This window comes from Fukomys damarensis, unplaced genomic scaffold (assembly GCF_012274545.1).
Source record: "Fukomys damarensis isolate Sample0158 unplaced genomic scaffold, DMR_v1.0_HiC HiC_scaffold_5, whole genome shotgun sequence".
NCBI classification, from domain to species: Eukaryota; Metazoa; Chordata; class Mammalia; order Rodentia; family Bathyergidae; genus Fukomys; species Fukomys damarensis.
The window spans coordinates 31,560,563-31,583,822 of record NW_022900917.1 but is presented as its reverse complement, the minus strand read 5'-3'; the positions used below and the strand labels follow the sequence as shown (position 1 = coordinate 31,583,822).

At 39.3% G+C, this 23,260-nt stretch overlaps 1 protein-coding gene across 4 annotated transcripts in view; it reads right to left on the bottom strand.

Annotated features, from left to right (window-relative positions):
• Pag1 (phosphoprotein membrane anchor with glycosphingolipid microdomains 1) overlaps positions 1–23,260 on the bottom strand; it is a 125,725-nt gene that overhangs the window by 61,345 nt on the left and 41,120 nt on the right. For 3 of the 4 annotated variants that reach the window (XM_033760424.1, XM_033760428.1, XM_033760423.1), the window contains one exon: positions 23,173–23,229. The gene's annotated coding sequence lies outside the window, so the exon portion shown is untranslated. Of the gene's footprint in view, positions 1–23,158; positions 23,230–23,260 lie in introns of all 4 variants that reach the window. The other variant, XM_033760429.1, reaches the window with a different exon arrangement.

The following is a 23,260-nucleotide window of genomic DNA, read 5'->3' as shown; positions in this document are numbered from 1 at the left end:
AGGATGGCAATGCGCACTACTTATATCTCTTACATTGAGGCTGACGCATCAATCCAGCTGTGGTGCTGAAGCTCTATCTTAATTATATACATTTAAATAAACACTGGAATAACAGGCACCTTCATATAATTCCCTGTACAATTTGAAAGGAGAATCTGTATTTTTCAACACTTTTTAGCAATCGCTAGAGGGACTATTTATCAAAACAACACACAGCAGAATTAATGAGAAAATTCAATAATTTTAGTTGTGAGAAAAGTATTGAAAGGATGCCATAAGAAATTAGAGAAATCAAAACGCCTGGGGAATTACTTTACTTCATTAGGACATTTAATGTGAAGCTTGCTATGTTAGATCACTTGATTTATTTTCTTTGACTCCTATTCTTGGTTAATTCATGCTTTGCCTTGCCTTTGAAAGCCATTCAGAATCCATGCTTCAGAGCCTACCCGGGTTCTCCTTTGACATTTTCTCAGTCCTTAGTGTACAGTGCCATTCCTATTCTATTGTTTAGCACTTGTGCCTATTTTAGAGTTAAAAACAAACATAAGATCCTAATGATATAATTGATAATGTGAAATAGGAAGAAAAGGGCTAAAGGTGTAGGGAAAGTGGGAAGGGTAGGGGAAAGGTACTAAGGGAAAGAAAAAAAATAGGAGAAAATGAAAAAATGGAAATAAAATATTTGTAAATAAGGAAGGGAGGAGGGGGTGAAGGGAGGGCAGGGATAAGGAGAAAAAATGAGAACCAAGATGTGTCATGTAAAGGTACAAGATCCCAATGATGAATGTAACTGTGCTGTATACCTACAATGTACCAATAAACTCAATGAGAGAGAAAAAAGTAAAGATATATCATGAAGAAAAAAAAACTCCTATGATATTTCAACTCAACTACTAATGCTAGTGATAAAGAAACTGGTCACAGAGCTGCTTTCTTCTGAGCCATGAACAAAATCCAGACCACTTTCTGCGGCCTTCAGCTGTATGGTGATGGCCTCGTCATGTCACATATACTAGTTATGCTTTTGCTCTCTCATCTGATCAAAAATCTTTGTCCAAAATTCTGTTGTAATACAACATCCAGTCCAGACATGCCAAAATGCTTGTTTAATTATGGATCATTCATGATACAGTTAAATTCCGGTAGGAAGGGACTAGCAACTGCTAGTATATGACTGTTTTAGTATGTTATTTTTTAAAAAGTCTCTTCAATTTACTTAATCTAGAATATATTGTAAACACACCTATAGACTGATTAGCATTACGTATGGCTCAGGCTTTTATTTCCGTAGTTGTTCTGACCTATAGTCCAGTGGCATTTTAGTGAGATGTGAACTGTGGACAGCCTTACTGCAGCCCTTTGTCAGGGTATATGGCAAAGAAGCCACATGTGTCCATCGAGTTGATAAAATGAGGGGAAAAAATGAAAGAAACGGAAGAAGGAAATAAGAGATATGGAGAAAGAAAAAGATTCTTGAACTTTTTCTGGACAAAGGCAGAATTTCTATTATAACTGGTAAAAATCACCAAATACTGCCAGGAGGTGACACAATTGCAGCTTAGCATGTAAAATTGAAACAGCAGAGGAATTCCACATCAACCTGGTAAAATGGAGAAAATGGGTGTCATCCGCAAGACGAGAAAGAAAACAAAACAAGCCCTAAGTCTAACTGTGAGGGCAAGGAGCAAGAAACTGAGCAGCACTTCCTCACCGCAGAATTACATTTTTTGGGTCGGCCACCAACAGGATGTTGCCATGGTAACTAACCTATAGCTAGGGAAGAGTAGAGATAAGAAAAACTATACAAAACCGTCACAGAAGGAACAGACAAGACAGATGAGTTGCAGCAAAACCAGCCTCAGACCTAAGAAAATGAACAACCAGAGACTTGCTGTACACTTTTATTTGTTTTTTTATGTTATTTGGAAGGGGTGGAACCAGGAGAGAGGCCGCTGGTCCAGGAGTACAGTCCCTGGAGGAGCCAAGGCCAGGGAACCATGGGTGGCAGGTGATGTGGGCCCCCGTCCTTCTTAGATCTATTTTATATCCCTACTCTAATTGATATATTTTAGCTCTTGGATGATTTTGTGGGGGGTGGAGTTGTCTGGAAACTTGCAGACAATGAACATATCAATGAATGACTTCTTTAGTGTACTACTTCTTGCAGGTAGTATGTCTGGTAACAATTTTGCTGCTTTCTTGCTTTAGATTGAGAAAGTAGGGACTGCATACCATGACGCAGTGAAACAATCAACAGCTATCTCTTTTTATGCCTATATTTCTAAACCAAGTACCAGGAAATACCTCAAAGGCTGTCTGGGACCAAACCCTCCTTTCTTACTTCTTTGGTTTTTCTATTGCTCACAGCTTATGATGGTATCCACAGATTTATCACCATGCATGAGGAAATAATTATTACTATTTCTGAAATTAAAGTCTGTATTTTTATTTTGTAAGCTTGGTGCCCCCCACAAAAGGCACATTCTATACCCATTAAAAACTTGTTGTTGTTTAATGACCAATCCATTTTATAAATAAATAACTTGGATTGATATACTTTGCTAACTTCTGTGATTCTTCAAAGTTAAGATAGCTGGCAGAAGATTCCAGGGGGAAAAGTCTGGAAGGTCTATACTAAGAGACAAAACCGAGGGGATGTCAGACCTGGCCTGAGACTTGACTCTACCCTTCCTTCCCATTTCTCACAAAGAGACAGAGGCTTTACTTGCTGGGGTGAGGCCCAAATGACACGATGCAAGTGAGAGTATTTTCTTCACCAACTGTAAAACACCAGGCACGTAAAAGCTGATGCTGGAAACACTGTCCTCATTTGTTTTTCAAGTGTGCTGCTCTGCGAACACTATCTGGTTCACAATTCTGATGACCAAAAAAGCAGGCCGAAAATTTCCACATGACGATTTTGGCAGAACTGCTTTCTCCTCCTTATCATTTTGGAGGCACTTATCTGATTTGGATGTCATTTCTTCTATGCATTCCCTTTCTTTCAACTTTTTGTTTTCAGGCTGGGAGATCTGTATCACAGAGATGGGTTGATGTGTGTATAAAAAAGGTCAAATAGAGGAGGAAACAGGGACAAGTAACAGTACACGTCAAGAAGGAGTATGAGTTTTCCCCTCCTATTCATGGTCACCTGTCTATCTCTGATTTTGTTACTTTACTGAGATCTGCAGATCACTGGATCTCCTTCCCCTCCATCTCTCCAACCATTCATCTCTTGGTCGCCTTCCAATTTGCAATAGATCTACTATTTTCTAAAATATATCTCCTTTAAAATGTTTCCCTTTTACTTCTGAGTGTCTTGAACTCATGCTCTCCTTCATCTCTTCTACCCTTGTACCCACCCACTTTTTCCTGTCCTTACCACCTCATTTATCATTTTCAGTTGTTGGTCAACTCTCAAGGCTCTTCCTCCTAAAATGTTTCTTACAGTAAATTTCCAGTTTAATATAATACATGCTTATTGAAAAAGCCCAGAGTATAGAAAGATGTATTATAAAAAATGAAGTTGCTTTTTACATTGCCCAAATTGCATTCTCTTCCCTATAGGTAAGCACTGTTATACAATGGAGTACACTTTAAAAAGCTATGAAAATACTATGGTTCAGTTTTATTTTGTATATAGTCAACATCCAACAGTTGTGTTCACTTAGTCTAGCTTAGAGAACTTTCTGGGCCAGTACACAAAGTGATCTGATTCCTTTTAATAATTATAGAGCATCCAATGAATCTTATGGATCTTATATTTTATATCATTGCTGATACTAGGGATATTTAGGTTGTTTTGGCTTTCCTTTTAAAATAACATTACAATGTTTATTCTTGCATATATATCTTAGCACATAAGTGAATATATTGATAGGATAGATTTCTACACATGGAAATGTTGGGAGTCAAAGGGCATGCACATTTTTAATTCATTTTCCTTCTTACTGATCTAAAATCAAAGATATATTAATATATAGTATGTAAGTGTATGTATTAAAATCAAAGATGTATTAATATATAGCATGTAATTTAAAAAGGGAATACACTTTTTGGTTCTGTTGGGTTTCACCACTAATCAGATTAATTTCTTATAATATCTTCTAGGAATTCTTGAGTATCTTAGTCTTCTGGTAGCATTTCTAATTTTCTAATGGTGCCGTGGATGTGTTGATTCCTTTTCTTTTTCTCTTGTAAATGTGGTGAGTTTTGTAAGGGAAGGAGCTCATATTCTTGGTCAACTCATATTTGTGGTCAGACAAATGAACCCCACAAGATTTCTTGCCTAGACAGGGCCAACAGGTCTCTGGCTACCCCTGCCTTTTCTGTATTCATGCTCCACAGTTATCTGAGTGACTTTCTAAAACACGCCCCTCCCCTGCAATAGCACCCTAATAATTGGTGGCTAATGTGGGTTACATTTTGTCCCCTAAAAGAAATATGCTGAAGTCCTAACCCATGGTAAATCAGGATGTGATCTTATTTAGAAACTGGGCTCATTAGAGTGGGTTCTAATCCAAGATAACTGGTGATCTTATGAAAGGGGGATTCTAGACAGAGTGACAGGTATGTATCAAGGGAGGATGGTGTGACACAGGGGGATACCCTATATGACAGAGGCAGACAAGGAAACTGCTGCCACTAGCCCAGGAGCATCTGGGGCTGCCAGCAGCCAGAAGAGGCAAGAATCTACCCCTCGAGGTTCGGAGGGTACATGGCCCTGCTTATATCTTGCTTGTAAGCTTGTAGTCTCCAAAACTATAAGAAGATACATTTCTATTGTTCCAAGCCACCCAGTATGTGGTTCTTTGTTAAAGCAATATTGGGGGGCTGGGGATGTAGCTCAGTGGTGCCACGCCTGCCTCACAAGCTCAACATCCTGAGTTCAATCCTGGATATAAAAAAAGCCCAAAACAAAACAAATACGACAGTAATGGGAAACAAGCACAGTGGGTATAGTACTCCACATTCTGGCTCTCAGCCTTCAGCATCCTCCTCACTACCTCCCTTCCTTCCTGACCACCTACTGCCTCATCTGCTCATGTCCAAAGGTCCTAGGTTGCTTCCTATTGCCACAAATTGGAACATGCTGGTTCCTCCACCTAAATTCTCTCCTCTATTTCCTAAGCATTACTAATATTCCACAGCAGGTCCCAGACCACCTCCCAGGCTGTTTCTGCCCCCTTATTCCCCACCCATTTCCATGCATGACTGACCCTCCCTAGGAGGCTCCTCTGAGAGCATTTTGGTCTCATCTTGTACTTATCTAGTTTATACACATGTATACCCTCTTTCCTATGCTGCAAGCTTCTGAAGGTAGAGCCCTTTCATATGTCCTGGGAAGTCCCTAAGCCTACAATGTCCAAGCAGGATTTGCTGGGTGAACAGTGCCTATGTTCCATAAAAATATAAAGACTTTGGAGTCATTTCTCAGAGATTTTTATCCTATTAAATGTGTCTCATGTGAATAGGCAGAGCAGGTTAGGTTGCACACAACTGGTAATAGCTCAAGAATACTTTTCTACACACTGAATGTGTGGCTATTTTCAGCTTATTTCTGATGAGAGTCATTCTTTTAATCAGTCGCACTTAGACACTCTAGACTTTTCCATTAGATACTACAAACTCAGTGGCTCCAACCATCAACGACAAGTGTGGAGATAGAGCTGCACTGCGGGATGTGGACCTGGCTGCACCTTTTGCTCTCTTCCTTTCAGAGTGTTTCACTGGAGGCAGAAAGTGGATCACTGGTTGTCTGCGGCTGGGAAGGTGGCAGATGGGAATATGGCAGTGTGTGTGTGTGTGTGTGTGTGTGTGTGTGTGTGTGTGTGAATGAAAGTTAAGGATAAGGAGCTTCCTTTTGGTTTATGAAATTGTTCTAAATTGGTTGTGTTGATGGTGGTACAACTCTGAATATATTGAAAACTACTGTACTGTTCACTTTAAAAGGATGAAATGTGTGGTATGTGAATAAGAGCTCTGCAAAGTTTCTCTTCTTTTTAAAGAAAAATATACTGGTGGTGAACCCTTTTTTCCTTACACATTTCAAGGATATAAGTGAGCCATCCCTTCATTTACTCTGAGGAGAGTAGGGTCACTGATCTAATGACCAGCCTAGATAAATTATCCCAGCCCCAGCTCTTTCTTCTCCTCCTTGGGAGTGGGCCTGTCCACTGGGAATATGAATTCCCTCTGATCCTCAGGCCATAGAGTAAGTAGATCTTTGGGACCCAGTGGGAAGCCCATGGCAGCCACTGCGGCTTATGCCTCATCCTGAGGTTCCATAGTAGTAGAGGAAATAAACTCTGTCCTCTAGCCTTGCTTTTTCTAGTAATAAAAGTGATGTATGAGCCTTTTCTGCCAACGATTTTATCCCATCTCTTAATTTTCCCCAGAACTTGGGAAAGTCATAGGAGTGTCAGAGGCTCCACTGTCATTCTTATACATACACTGATTAGATGGCTTTAAAAACTGAAGTGGTATTGTGTCTCACCTCCCTGCCTGGATAGTGTTTGGGGTCCTGACTCATATGCCTTTGTAGGCCAGAGCTTCTTGATGTAGTTTAAGTAATCTCAGATGGGCTCAATCATCGACACATCATAAATCCATTTTTATATAGAGATTAAAAATAAAAGAAAACTTAGGACTATAACACTTGTGATTCTGGCTAATGATGATGACTTTATTAGTGTAGTTCGGGTATCGCTTTTCAGCAGGGAGAGTGTAAGAATAATATAGGCTGGATGAATAGAAAATTAATATATGCCACACACTGTGATCCTGCAGAGTAAATCTAATTGCACACTGAGCAAGAAGAGAGAATAAAAAGTAAGGCACAGACTGATTGATTTTCTTTCATCAAACCCCACAAGATTTAATTTCAACAAAACCTGGTCATTAAATTGACAGCATATCATGAAGTGAATTTTATCTGACACATATCCTACTCTAACTTTCTAAAAAGTGATGGCGATCCATTGTAAGCCGAATTTTCATTTACTAATATTTTAAACCTTTGCATACTACTTCCTCCTTGGTTGACTCTCATTCACATGTACATACAAAGCTATTAATGTACAATGTTACTGAGAAATAAAGACTTAGTTGTCTAAGTATATGTGATTTTGATTATTCACCCATGAAAAACAAAAGTAAATTAAATACATGAGGAATTACAATGTCTAAATACATGCAGTGTTTCAAAAAAATTATGCCAAATAATTTGTGGCAAATTACTGACTTTCTATTAATTTTATTGTCAGAATACTAGCTTTTAGAAACTTAAATATATACTTTTTGGATACTGTCTGGATGCTAGTACTGCCATGGTACTGACAGGCAGCGCACAGTAGGTCACAGTGCTAGCAACGATTCCCTATTAAATCATTTCCCAGTTTTCAAAGATGAAACAAACATTTTTCCTATAATCCTCAGACTTTCTTTCGTTTGACTTGCAGCCTTTTGTTAAAATGACAGAGCAAACACTGCCCCACCTATGTACCAATGGGGAAGCTCAGGCTCGTGTTCAGTGGTCTACCTGAGGGTGGTGGGGCTGCTATTTCAGTTCAGAATGCTGGCTACAAGGATTGAATCATTTGGAGATTCAATAAATAATTACTGAGCAGCTGGGACTGGGGAGAGAAAGTCCTTGCTCTCCTTATCTCCCCTGCCCCCAGCCATGCACATGACACAGGACTGGACCTTCAATATGTATATGGCAAATTCTATGTACTGTTTTTACTTTATATATACAGAAAAACAAAAATAATTGTGTATATTTTTTCAGTAAAACTAGAGAAAATGGCCCTAAAATTAATAAAGCTTAATCGTCTACTTTAAAACTTAAGCACATGTTTCATCATTACTCCTCAATACCCTTAACAGAACAACAGCATTTCAATTAAAATTGAAAAATTACTCCCGATGAAAAATGGCCTTTGGCATTTTGCAATGAAGCATATAATCTTCTTTCAAATGAAAGAGAATTTAATCACATAAATTAGTCTATGTCATTCATACAGCAAAATGTCAGGATTTATCTAATGAAACAAACTTAGATTCTGATATTTATAGGATGAGCTATGAGACTGTCGCTAGGGATGATCCTGTTTGAAATTCAGTTTAGCATTTTATGTATCTAAACTCACAAGGCACTAAAGTCCTAGGACTATCTGAAGTTCTCGAGCTACAATTTTTTTTTTTTTTTTTTTTTTTTTTTTTTTTTTTTTTTTTTTTTTTTTTTTTTTTTTTTTTTTTTTTTTTTTTTTTTTTTTTTTTTTTTTTTTGGTACTGGGGATCAAACTCAGGTCGTTGCACTTGCGAGGCAGGCAGCAGAACCGTTGAGCTAAATCCCCGGCTTGAGCCACAATTTTAATGAGGTTGCCCTGTCATAAGTACAGTTTTCATAAAATGCATAAAGCATGGAAGAAAGGTCTATACTTAGTTCTCAAATGAAGGGAATGGTGCCCACCTTGCTTCATATCTACCTTTGCCCATAGATTTATTCATGAGTAGTTAACATTTGGATTAAGGTTGGAAACACAATAGACAGACCAGAAAACATGGCGGGGAAAAACTCAGTGAGACAGTGAAAGGAGAAAAGCAGGTGCCTGAGTGAATCAGCCAGTGAGCCAACTCCACAATCATATCCTGCTACTCCTTCCAAGAAGCCAGCAAACTCTGGAGGACAAGTCCCCCGCAGAACTGAAGCACAGACCCACTTTCTTGCACCTCCCCAAGCCACTGATCTTCAGGTATTGAGCAAGAGAAGAGTGCCAAAGTGCATCTTAGCTGTTCCAACTCTTTTGTTCCCTGTAGAGATGTAACTGTTGGTCTTACAGTTTATTTTTCATGAGTGCACATGTAAAAGAGAGAGAGAGAGACAGTGTGTGTGTGTGTGTGTGTGTGTGTGTGTGAAGCCTCCTAGTGAAAGTAACATTATTTCTTATATAGTGTGCTTTTCTGGGTCAGCCTGTAAGCTTTCTCAGACACTGCCAGAGTGCTTGGATACATAATGTGAGGCCAGCCCTAACACAGGCTTGAGTTAATTCTGATCCACAGTGCCTGAAGGCTCTTCTGTGTTACATAAAGTGAGCAGTATCACATTAGAGTCCCTGTTAGATGTGATAGGAGGAAATAGAAAAATAAGAACACACAGAATCCTAATTTATATAAATCAGTCAGGTGCCCTTTAAAAACCACTTAAGCTTTTTGAAACCACCAGGCCCCAAACTGCCTTATAAATTACAACAAAAGGACAGCTCTACTTATGCATTTCTCCATTTGTATTGGATTAGTTAGAAATGTAAAGTTGCTCAATCTTTCCACATCATTTGGCTTGTTAGATATATGCAAGATTTTGACAAGTTTGGGGGAGAAAACAGCTGAAGGGGGCTAATTTACAAGTGGATTTTATTCCAGAACATCTTTAAGTGCGTCATTAGCGATAATGAATGCCGTGCTCATTAGAATGATGAGAAAATGAAGGCTATTTCTTAAGACCAATATATCTTAAGTTTTTATACAATTATACAACTTTATAGAAAACACAGAAATCAACGACTATTAAACTCTACTGTATTCTAAAGTTTCCTTATTTTACAGAAATATTTACCAAGTTGCTATTAAAGAATAATACTATTATGCACTACTTTGTTATATAAAAATGTTTTTCCATGTTTTGAAACAGCCTGCATGTAATTTTTATGTCTTTAGTTACGTCCTTATCATTGAAGCAAGTTGTTTTTAAATTTTCATTGAGCACTAAGCCGTTGTGATAACTTACACATTTTCCCCATGACACAAAGTCATGATCCTAAATGATGGAAAATTTTGTATCCTGAAGAATAATCCTTTATTTATCAAGACTGAAAATATTCTGTTCCATTCAGCTAACCAGAGCACCGGTGAGCACCAAGGAAAACATCAGAAGCCAGGGATAGTGTAGGATTGATGAACCACAATGCTTCAAATGAGGTGGTGATGATGAGGGTGCTGACTATTACCCCTGTAATGGCTTAAGCATCTACCACCTGCCAGGGTTTTACAGGGACTTTTATAAAGCAGGCTCACTGCTCCCATTTGAGGCAGGAAGAGGGGTTAAGTGACTGAGCCAAGGGCCCTCAAACTGCCTAGTTCTTACAGAAGGATCCCTGGAGAGGCCCCTCCACCTACTAAGACCTATTTACTAAAGACCTAAAGGGATTTTTATGTGAGACTCTGTAGAGAAACTTTCTGCGCTACCCTCCAGCTTAGCAGGGAGCCCTTCAGAGGCACCAGGACCACCGGCACACGGAACAGTGACAGTAATAGGGGCACTGCCACCATGGTGAAAGGCACCTAAGGAAAGGGCATTATGTGATATGTTAGCTGAACATCTTTTATCACTTTTCAAAGTATTTTAGCTACTTGAAATAGTCTGAGGGTGGGTAACAGTTTTCTTTAAATTAGAATGTAAAACCATTCTCAATTTTAAGTAATTGAGCTACATCATTTTTTACATGTCTGATCAAAATATAGCTTTAAAAGTCTACAGATAATTAAAATTTCAGGAAGTATGTGGAGAAGCTTCTTAATGCATTACATAATCATTAACCAAAGGAAAACAATCTTTAAAATCATTGTTCAGCATGGGAAACAATTATTCTTGGGATTATTTTGTGTGATCACATCCAAATCCTTATGTTACACAAAGGCTAATGTCTTTACTCTGAGGATTAGAATTAATTTATGACCTCTACTTTTGACTTAAGTGCTGTAAACATCTGTATTGTTCTTAGAAACAAAGACTGGTCCTACATAAGTTTCCCAATAAATTGAAATTAAAGTACTATGAAAATATTTGCTAGATAAAACAAATGCCAAGATCAAAGATAATACGACACTGACTGTATATTTATTATTCCCACTAATCCTTTTGTATTTCAAAGTGTGTTTATTTTTATTATTCCCTTTACCAGTTATTATAGTATAACTTTGAATGCATAAAAGAGAATGCAGAGTTAATAACACGAGCTTTAGAATAATATTCAGTAATACTGATAAGTATAAAAATATATTTATTATCTGACTGTATTCATCGAATGAACAAAGAAAATGATAATTTAATGTTAGAGTTTTAACTCCCCCTCCCCCCTGCTAAGGAGGCCCTGAATAAAGAAGAGATTAATTTAAAAACATTAATGATGAATAGTTTTAAAGTGACAACTCAGTAAATCAGATAGCTGCATTCTTTGCAATAGATTCAAATAATGACAGTACAATTTTTACAGTAATCTACCATTTTTAAATTCTGACTTGTAAAACAATATCTAAAGCTGAGGAATGGACCCATCTCTCTATGGCATACTTAATGGAGACAGGGCAATGGTTATTCTCATCGAATATACTTTACAACAACCTCTGATGGACTATAAAGGGATGCCTGGTCTGATTCAGGGTGGAGTCTGAGAATACCAGAATGTGCAGCACTGGTTACTTAAAAGCCCAGGTTACCATCCCCAGGGAGTTTGGGTATTTAGGATAATCAATGAACAGGTCTTGGCAACAGGTTAGGGATGAGCAGTAAAGAGGATAGCAGTGGCTGCTATATGCTGGTGCTATTGCCTGGGAAAGAAACTCAGAGGGTGAGAAATAAACCCATGAAGAATTCAGCTTGGTAAATGTTGACTTTAGGGTACATGTGGAGCACAGAGGTAGAAAATTTGACAAGTAGCTAAAACTTAGGAACCAAGACATTAGAAGAAAGACTGAAAATAGTAAGAAAAAAAAAATCAGAGAATGCAACCATTTTCTGTAAAGGACCAACAAGTGAGTATTTCAGGCTTTGCAAGTCACACATTCTCTCGTAACAAATTAACTCGTCCCATTGCAGCACAAAAACAACCATAAACAATAGCCACAGAGTGAGTATGTCAGTATTCCAACAAAACTTTATTTACAAAAACAGGTGCTAGAATGAATTTGGCCTGCAGGTCAGGTTGCTAGCCTCTGAATTAGATGAAAAATGAATGGATTTGAATTTATTTGGAATGGATAAGATCACCATAAAGAACATATGGAAGGCAAATTTGTATGTCATGAAATTGGAAAACACATAATTCTGAATTTCTAATCGATTCCATAAGGATACATATCATATCAGACAGAAAAACCTGTGGCTCTGGATCATAATGTGTGTGAAATGGGGCAAACTATTTAACCTCTAGTGCTCAGCTGCTTTGACTGTAAAATGAGCATAATGATGATTGCAGCTAACTGGGCACAGTGCTAAAGAATATATTAATATTAATATCCATCTTTGGAATTAGGTACTATTATCTCTTTCACAAATGAAGAATACAGAGGCACAGAGGGTGATAAAAAAAATATGCCAAAGTGACACAGCCACTACATGGGAGAAAAGGTCTGCTTCCAGTCCAACCCTCAACCCTCGCTTTTAATCATATGCACACCTCCAATGTCATGGTGAGGGTCAGTGAAGAGAAGGGGTCGCCTCTTATCATTGTAGGAGGTGTAGAAAGAACCCCTCCTGGCCATCATCATTATAACCTTGAGTGATGCTAACAGCCCAAGGAGACTATGGTGTCTAAGACAATCCTCGTCTGACATCCTTGTCAGAGTTTTCAACGTCAGCTTTAAAAGGGCCCCTATATCAACTCTATTATTATTTTTCAGTCTACCTTTCCACAAAAGAGGCAACATAAGAAAAGGAAATACTATCAGCTTTCATTATCATGCGCCTGATATTTTTTGTTTTTAACCAAGTACTGCTAATAAATATAGGTTTGCTCTTAGGCACATACACGTTGAAACTCCCCAAAGGGTGGCTACTTTCCTTTGCACTGCTGCTGTTCAAATCTGCAGTAAGAATCTACAGGCCCTATATGGGGTTTATGATAGGCTATGTTTTAATAAGCCTTTCTTTTTTTGTGTGTGGGGGGGGAAGTACTGGGGATGGAACTCGGACCTTGTGCTTGTGAGGCAGGCAGCAGAACCACTGAGCTAACTCCCCGGCTCTTAACAATCATTTCTTAACCTCTGAGGCTCAGTGGTTTTGACTACAAAAAATGAGGACAATGACGATTTCAATTTCTTGGCAGGAATTAGGATCAGGGAAAAAAGGCTCACAAAGATATCTTAGACCAACCCATTCCTATTTTTTTCAGTAAGATGCGGCTCAAATCTCCCCTCCTCTACAAAGAGATATCCAGTTCCCTACTGGAACCCTCCATCTCCAATTCTGTTGGCTCCATGTTTGAGGAATATTTACTGTTAGAAGTTTATTTTGTACCCTCTGCTAGAGAAGGAATTATCTGATGGTTGGGACTGAAGTTTGTTTTTCGTTTTTTTTTTTTTTTTTTTTTTTTTTTTTTTTTTTTTTTTTTGGTACCGGGAATTGAACTCAGGACCTTGTGCTTGCAGGTACTGTGCCACTGAGCCAAATCCCCGGCCCTGGTTTTACATTTTTTCTTTCTTTATTTTTCCATTGAGTTTATTGTACATTTTAGGTATACAATACAGATACACTCATCATTGGGATTTTGTACCTTTAGGTGACGTATCTTGATTCTTATTTTTTCCCCATACCCCTGCCCTCCCTTCCATCTTTCTCTATTCACAAAGACTTTGTTTCCATTTCTCATATTTTTTCTTTTCCCTTCTTACCTTTCCCCTACCTCTCCCAGTTCCCCTACTCCTTTAGACCTTTTCTTCCTATTACACATTATCAATTAAACATTTGGATCCTAATTTACGCTTTTAGTTTTTTATACCAGAGAAACTATTCAGTATTCACATGTGTTTTCAAGCCCCTGGTTGGAAGACTAAAGTCAGGATCTAGACATCAACAGGTCCTTGGCCAACTTGGTCTCTGAATTACCTGCAATCACAGGCAAAACTTTCCATGTCTACCTCTTTCTTTGGACAGTCTGGAATTGTCACTAGATCGTCAAAGACGTCTGTTGCCTCCTCAAGCTAAATTAGCCCTTGCAAACTGACCTGCCTTACACATATTTATCCTGCTTGACAAGTCAAAGTATTTTAACTCCTTACTTTTGAAAAGGATAGAGAATTACATTATTGGTTCAAAGTAAGCCACTAAATGAGTATACCTCTATACCAGACCACTGGTATTTGACCCAAACTCAAAATTGGGTTGATTAGTACAAAGGCAAGTTTCTTTCTCATTGATAACCCAAGATAATTTGTCCTTAACTTAGGATTTTTTTTTTTTTTTGGTTTTTTGAGACAGGGTCTCACTATGTAGGTAAGACTGACCTGGAACTCACTATGTAGCCCAGGCTGGTCTTGAACTTGCAGCAATCCTCCTGCCTCAGCCTCCCAAGCACTGGGAATACAGGTGTGAACCACCACACCTGGCCAATTTAGGATTTTTAAACAGTTCAGTGTTTTTGAAGATCTAAGGCATCTTTTAATAAAGTTCAAATAAAAGACAAAAATCAATAAATACCCCAAAAGCCAAGTACTTCTGAAATATTTGATTAATAATGAGTATACTTTACTTTTAAATTAATCTATAGATTTAACCATAAAAGCCAAAGAGTAGAACAGCACCACAATGTCATTGTTATAGATAATTTTTTTGAGGTAAACCAGAGCAAGACAATGGCAAGTTAAAGTAAAATTTGAGAATACCCACTATTCCATGTATGGGCAAAAATCCATTCTCTTAATAAAAAAAGACATCGCAGCATATCTTGGGATAAACCCGTTCTTTTGAGAACAAAGTACATTTCTCTTGGGGACTTGATTTTTAGAGACTTTATAGCACGTACAAAGGCTTTTGCCATATCTCTCTGCTAATTTAATTTTCTGCTTTTTTTCTGTTAACAGCCAGGATCAATTTGGAATACTCTGTCCATATTATTGAAAATCAGTGAGCAGAAGTCTCCTTAATGCTTTCAGGCCATTAATGTACAAAGATTACAACTTTAAAGGATAAAGGATAGTCAAAAGAAAGTTGACCTTCTTGCTCTAAACCATTCTTAAGCTATCTGATAGCTGGAAAATTTTATAGGACTCATTTATCCCAAATAACTATCGTGTAAACACACAGTAGATGCTAATCAGATGTTAGGAAGAAGCTGTTGGTTAATGATAGAAAACCGTGTAAAATCCTACAGATTCTACGGAGGGAGGCAAAATAAAATCTGATACAAGGCAGTGATGATGACCTCAGGGATAGGCCTAGGAGAAAGCGGTGGCCAGAAGGGACATCTAATATATGCCTGTCATATGCCAGCCCCTGCTCTGCATTGAGGGCACAGAGTGACCTAAACAAAAGAGGCCTCCACTTTCTTATTTGTGAAGACTGACAAAAGACTAATTAACACCAAAATGTCACATGGTGAAAAATAAATTTTAAAAAGGCAAAAAAAAGTACTAGAGTGTTCTGGGGGTTTTCTGAGACATGGGTCTAATAATCCTCTACGATTTCATTTTATAAAAACTATCCAGTTTTCAATGACAAATTGGAAGAAGTGATTTAGTTATTTAATTCAGTGGTTTTCATTTCTTTTATTTGTGTGAGTGTGGGACACATTTGCAAATATTAGAATATTTATCAAATTACATGAAGGGATTGTAAAACACAGCAACACAAAACCAGACGACAGTAACTGCCACCCGGTCTCTCACAACCCTAAACCCCACAACACCTCAGTTACCATCAAAGCACGGCGTGCATCCTGACAGTTCCGTCTGCCCCACTGCTGCTCCTCTGCAGCCCACACCAGTCTCCTGTTGTCAGCAGCAAATTCGTCGCCGGGTGAAGTAAACAGGAGCCCTTTCCTTAGCAGAGACTCAGAAACACACTAAGCTCCTTGGGCCCAGGGGTCCTCCTCAAACATAATCTGTTTGGCCTGACGATTAGCTAACATCACTTTTAACTGCAGTACACATTTTGTACTCTCTATACATTGAACTGTGAAAATGTACATTTTAAACATAATATTTGATAACATGCCTTCGTGTTGCTGGGAAAGGATCATGTCAATGAAATGACGAGTCCACTCTAAGTTTCTAAGTTTTCTGGATGTCTTATTAGGAGAGATTTTTCTATTCTTTGCTGAATTATCAACCTTTTGATTTGTTTCTTATAAAAAATATTAAAAGTTTTAAATTTATTTTGATTTTTTACTCTGTTGGCTGATTCTTCACAGATGAAGCTTTCACAGACAGGCTTAACTTTTTATCAGGAATCTTTAGAAGCACATTGACTCCACAAGCAAATTTTCATCATTCCTAGCTAGAATGAAAATCAGCGTTAGAAAATACAGAGAATGTTTGTGAGTTTCTTGCTTGGCAAAGTGCTATGCCATGCAGCATTATAGGTATTTACTTAAAATCTACTAAGTAAAAGCTGGGTGTGGTGGTGGTGTATTCACCACCCACTGGCCATCCCAGCACTCTGTAAGGCTGAGGCAGGAAGCTTTCAAGTTTGAGCCCAGCCTGGGCAACCTAGTAAGACTCTGTCTCAAAAGGGGTAGGGCTGCTGGGGAGGTAGCTCAGTGCTGGTTTCCATCTCCAATACCAGGAAGAAAAAATGTAATAAAGGGAGAAAGGAAAGATAGTAAAGAAGATAAAAGGAAGAAAATATATAAGCAGAAAAATTATCTAGAACTGTCCCTCTTCCTATCATGAATAACCTTGGGAAGTCTTGGAATTTCAAGATGTAAAACAGAAGCCTCATTTGGAACTGGGCCATCTCTCCTGTGGAGCCTGAGCCTGACAATTTCAATCCACAGGGTCTCTTCTCCCCAAGCAGGTTCAGGTAAGGTCCTAAGAACCACGTGTCTCCTTCTTAGGACAATATCGGTGAGGTGTTCTCAGAGGTCTTCACTCCCAAAGTGGCAGACCCATCAGAGGGCATCCATCTCATGGAAAAGGAATACAGGAAGCAGCCACTGCTGTCTCTGGTAGGAGAAGCAGCTGGAGGTAGAGCAACTCCTCTCACTGCTGCTCACCAGCCTGGCTTGGAGCTCTGAGAGCATCCTGGTCAGCCTCAAGACACCAAGAAACAACAGGGACATTCTTCTTCCACTGGTAGGGAGGGAGCTTTCCAAAAGATGGAATAAGGGCACCAGTCTGAGGTATGTGAAAAAGGGGGCTGCTGGGCATGAAGAAGGGATGGGGCTAAGAGAAAATGAGCAAAGGAGGAGGGAGTAAGCAATAAGATCTTCATGACAGCCTAGACCTAGGATAGTTTCCTCTTGGGTCATATGTGATCTGGCTGGAATGCTAATCAGTGTCTCTCCAAAAAATATACCACCATCTGAGAGCAGACACTTTAGGAATAAAACTTCCTCTTGCTTTGGTCGGACAGAGGCTGAGAAAGCTCAGAGAAGGGAGGTCCTCAGATGCTTCAGACTGGCATTCATGAAGTTCCAGTGCACGTGGAGTAAGTGGGAACTTGTCGTCTCCCCTCATTGGCAGGAGAAGTCCCTGATGTGAGGCCTTCAGAGTTACTTCACTGCTGCCTGCACAGCTAAGTGAGATGCACAAAGGTGCCCAAGCTGTGGTGATCCCTAAGGTTCAGAATTCAACCTGTCCCGTTTGAATACTTTGCAGGTGATGGCTGTGTGCCACCCAGGCTGGACCTAGGGAATGAGGGAATGAGGAGGTCTCCAGTGGGACTAAACACAGAGCCAAGGACAATAACTTCCTACTCAGCTCCTTGGAGGAGTATATAATTAATTAAAAAGAGAGCAAATGGGCAGTGTTAAATAATACAAAAAGCAGACTGTATTAAAGAATGTTAAAAAGATTTTGGAGGACTTAGCTAAAGCTGAGATGGAAACAACAAACATCCCTCAACACAATGTCACTCACCACTCCCCGCCTCTCCTCAAATAGGTCCCCTGGGGCGCGTCTTGGTCAGACAACTTGGCTTCCTGTCCAAGCAGAGACCTCAGCCTCATGCCTCCAAAAAGTAGCTCTTAGAATTTTCTGAGTTTTCCCAGTACACATCCATTCACAAAGTGAACAGCAATGCTCTTGAAGCTTCGTGGGAACAACTGTAAAGCACTGACATGTCACCAGGTCATCACAGTGTCCAAGGGCAACGAGGCAAAGGGAAACATGACTCTCAGGGAGCAGCTACTATAATGAATGTTGTTCATATCCTTTCTCATCCCAGAACCTTCTTCTGAAGAGGTGCCAGAGGTTCCACTGTTGTCACCAGGGGAGGGGAAAGGGCTGAGATCCACAGGAACAGTACCTTAAATGCTCTCCTAAGATTCAGACAAGGGAGTTGGGTCCCCAGGAGCCACAGGTCTGACAGAACACCCAGCTGGTCAAGGGAGCAGGGACAAGAATCCAGGTTCTGAGCTAATGTGGTGTCCTCGCTGGCTGTCAAGTTCCTAAAGAAGTGTGTGCCTCCTTGTTGCTGAGCTAGCCATTTAAAATCTTTTCACTGAAAACCACGGGCGTTTAAAACTGGAAGAAATCTTATTCTTCCTGTAAACTAATCCTCTCTCACCCACCCCTTTTTTTCTTTTACATTTCCTCCTTCTAACACAATAATATTAGTTACATTTTTGTTTTTTGTTTTCTTTTTTTTGTACCGGGGATCGAACTTGGCACCTTGCGCTTGCGAGAGAGGCAGCAGAACCACTGAGCTAAATCCCAGGCATATAACTAGTTACTTTTAAGCCAAAGAGATGTACAGAAGTCTATGGAAATCAAGAAGTGATGCGTGCCTGCCAATCTCATATGCTTACTGCTCTTTAAAAGAGCAAAGTACAGAAATGAACAACACTATAAGCAAATGAGATAAATGAGTAAAAGTATAAACAAAAACCTTAGTCCCAGAGATATTGAAGAACTTGCCTCACTTAGGTCACACAACAGCCAGGAGTAGATCATGAAATCCGTGTCTAGGTCACCTGACTCTCCAATCCCTTCCACTATGATAAGACTGGGTAGCCGATAGGATATTGGACATCTGGAATTCCATATAGCAACATTCTAGCCATCAGATACATTTTTCAACCAGTAAAAAAAAAAAAATCAGTTAAGGTTGAGTAGAAAACACACATATTAATATTGGACAGGTGCGGCCTGGCTTTAGACACCACGCTGTTAGGCCCATTTAGAAAGGATCATAGAACCCAGAGAAGTGAAAGTTACCCCTGTGCTGAAAATTTCCTTTTACGTGTGGAAGCAATAGTGAATGTGCTTTTCTAGTTTTATGAGGTTCCCCTCTAGCATTGGCTCATTGATTTTTGAGTCTTACAAAAGCTCTTCTTATTGCGCCTGCCCCATGGATGTACACCGCTGTAATTCCTGTCAGACATCATCTGAGCTTTATGAATAAATAAAACTATGCTCTAGGGAAACATTGATTTAAGAGGAAAAATCAATACCCATCTAGCATGTGATACACCTGAGCTTTAAGGCCGCTTATGCTCCAAGTACAACGCAATACTAAGTGTAAATCCGTACTTTGTGCTTCCTAAAGGAGTATGAGGAATAGGCAGCAAATAATTGTTTTCCACAGCCCTCATAATATTAGAATTCCTCTTTCCTTTTTGAAGTAGTTGATATTTTAAAAAGGAAAGAAGGGAACAGAAAAAGGAGAACAGATGGAATCACAGTGGCAAAATCTTGACCACTTGTGATTCTAGCTCTGAACAGCAATGCTCACTCCAATGTGAGTGAATCACTGTATAACTCTCCCTTATGCCTGTGAAAGTTTTTATCACAGGAATTTTCAAAGTATGTATGTTTGTGTGTGTGTGGGGAGGACTCTGTGGAAACCACGTTACTACAGTGATTCTCTTTGGGTAATGACTCCCTGGGAAACATTTTTTTCTTCCTTGAGAGTTTTGTATTTTGCAACTATCTACACTGAGTAAATATATTTTTCTTATAATTTGGAATATAACAAATGTAGAGAAGGACAGCAAAAAAGAAAAAAAAAAGATTAATTAGAGTGATTGTGAAGTATTCTGTTGACTACTGGCCCTGAGATAGCTAAGATATATGTCCTAACAGAATATTCCCAGCCCACTCTTTCTTACTGCTCACGGACATTTCAGAGCATCAGCAGGTTGCTATTAAAATGGACTTCTTTCAAAAATAAATCTAATAGCTTATGCTGAAATTAACCTCCTCTTTGTGAGCCACAGATCAAACACAAGACAAAAGCTGGCTAAAGCCATCATTTCCTCGCTCTGCAATCACCTTACGACTGAAGCTTGTTTTTACTGTGGAGCCAGCTGTTAAAAGTTCTGACATGCCTTGTGGTAACCTCTGATTACAAAACCACTCCAGAAAGCCTAGGCTCTTGCTTTTAGAATTGCTGTGAGTTAAAAATGAATCCCATTACTTTCCCCTAACTCCTCAAAGATGCAGTTCATTGGTAATTATTTCAACTGTGGCCTCTCACAAAACCCACTTACTTGTTGATTTAGATTAGGAGCTCATGTCTCAATAGACATTTATGATTCTGTGTTTTCATTGCTTGTTATTTTGAATAACTAGAAAAAACTCTGGCAATCAGAAAGTCATTTCTAAAACAGGCAAAACTAGAAGCCTGATAATAGTTTGGTGCAGTTTAAAATTTGAATCTCAAAATAAAACATCCCCAAAGTAACTATAGTCATCACCAAAGCTAGTAAATAAATTGGCTGAGTCCTACTTCCCAGGGGGAAATGATACACATTTTCAAAAAGGATGTAGCCACTGGTTAAGATTGGTATCAGCAGAAGAGGGAAAGGGGCTTTGGTGGCTCTCCTTTAACACACAGGCACTAAAAACAAAACAGAAAGCACAGTATTATTGCTGAGAAAAATGCTGATGTGTAATGAGGAAAAAAGCACAGCTTGAGTCAATTACTTTTCATGAATACTTGCTTTTTCCTATTCATTTAAAGAAATTAGAGCATTCACTGTGACTTATGTGCCTGGCATTTATTACATGTTCGAGGTACAAAAATAAGATCAAAACCTTGACTTCAAGCTTAGGGTCAAGAAGGGTCAGAAATATAAGCAGGGAACTGTAACAGAGTATGAATACAAATGCAACTGAGGAATCATGGAGGGCTTCTCAGAAGAGATGGAGTTGAGATGGTCTTCAAGGATGTACTAGAATTTATCAGGAAAGAAGGGGTAAGAGCATTCTCAGAAGTGAGAACGGCATGCACAAAGAAAGACTTATGTGCCTGAAAAGGACATGATATCTCAGAACACCCCAAGAAATTCACTCTAATGAAGCAGAGATTGGAAAGCTGGGAAAGACAGGCTGAATCATAGGGCTCCACATGAGGGTGTCTGTGTCTGTCCTCAAGATGACAAAGGCCCGTTGAACTCACTGAGCGGGAAATCGCATTATAAATTTGGGAGCAGGGTTCACAGAGTGGGACAGTTTATTGGAAGGGAGCTGTGATAGACAGCTCCAGGCACTGATCTGGGCCAGGTCTAAAACAGTGACTGTGGGAGGCAGAGGATGGGAAAGTCGAATAGTATTTAAAATGAACATCTGTGACAGCTGGCAGTGAGCATCTGACCTCACCTAATGCCACCCCTATTCTCAAAACTTTTTTATACTACGTTAAATCAAGAATCTGGTGTGGACTGAATGAGGACGATGAGGCAGTGTCAGGACAGAGATTTCTGGCTGGAGTCACTGGCTGACAGGGATGCCATTAACTAAGGTATTGATTCTACAAGAAGCAATCAGTTTTGCGAGCAGAGAAGTGAGGGAGGTGGTGAAAGGCATTTTTATTGTATACCTATTTGTTTTGAGAGCTCTTTGGGACATACAAATAAAGAGGACCATAACACTGGAGACAGGAGTTTGACAAGGCATACAGCAAACTGAAAAGCAGATTAAGTCAAATTTCTAACATATGAAAAAGAAACATGCAATGCTTTTCAGAAACTGAGGAGGGGTGTGAGATGACCTCAGATGCATCTGGAACCTAGTCTGAAATGTATAGATTCTTGAGTTAAATCTTAATTACCCCTTGACGGGAAAATGCTCTATACTTCAGGATACCACTAAAATGCGCAAGGCAGGCTGCTTGAGTGGAAACAGAAGTGCATTAGAGAAAACAGCGTTTAATTTCTGAATCGAGATTCTTGTCAAATGTGGAGAGATCAGAGGGAGGCATTCGTGGAGTGTGGATAATCAAAGCTCTTAATGCACCGATTCTTTAGTCAAAGTTAGCTAACAAAAGACAAGCTGTTTTCCAGGATCTGCAATTCTATTGAGAAAGGACCCAAGCTTCAGAGGGGAACCAAGAGGACCATGAAGCAGTCCCCTGCCCTCCCTAAGGGGTGAGGGTTACTTGTGCAAGTCAGATAATTTCTCAACAAGTGGAAGGAGCGTTTTAATAAAGACAGTGGCCTATTTAACAAGGTTTCTCCTGTGAAGAGACTGGGAAAATTCCGAGCAGGTGGACCTCTTCCTCTCTATGCCAGAGTGGAGTTGGATAATGGTGTGTAATGGGAATAGGTCAGGCCAGGCCACTGCACTGGAGAGTCCTAAGTCTTTTAAGTGAAGTGGACATGGCACTTCAAAGTCCAGGATTCATTATAAAAACTGATAACCTTCTACTGAACTAATTGCTAAAATCAAATACAGATCGTCCTCATGTTAACTTACTATTCATTTAGGTTGGATGATTTTTTTGCCGGATTCGATTCTATTAAGAGAAGATGGCTCAAGGTCACTAAGAAATCTGTGGTGTAATTTTACTATCAGCAATAATAACGATAACAGTAAATACAACTTCATGTTTTTGATGCTGATGGTGGTGTGCACTGCACTGATTTCTCGTGAAACCCATGAGGCAAACTAGTTGTTATTCACGTGTCAAAGATGAGGAAAGGGGTTGAGAAAGGGTAGGTATTTGCCCAACTTTAATTATACAGCAGAACCAGGACTGTACCTGTTGTTGACCAAAAGGAAACACTGTGTTACAGGAAACACACCTGCTATGTCTTGGTCTGTATCCCAGCAAACCCATGGTTTAAACTCAAAATTGGACTAGCTCACTCTTTGAGTTTTTCCACCTGTGTGTCTCCAGGCCTACAACTTAGGGTCTCCAAATGAACAACCAGTGTCTGTGTGCAAAAGCTAAGCTACAAGCCAGCTTGAATGAGCAATCACACAGAAAAACAAATACCTTGAAATAAATACCTTTTTCAGATCTGAAGTTGTCCCCAACTGATGAATAGTAAAAGGTCTTTGTGTCTTCTAGAAAGGAAACACAAGAGAAAAAAAATTT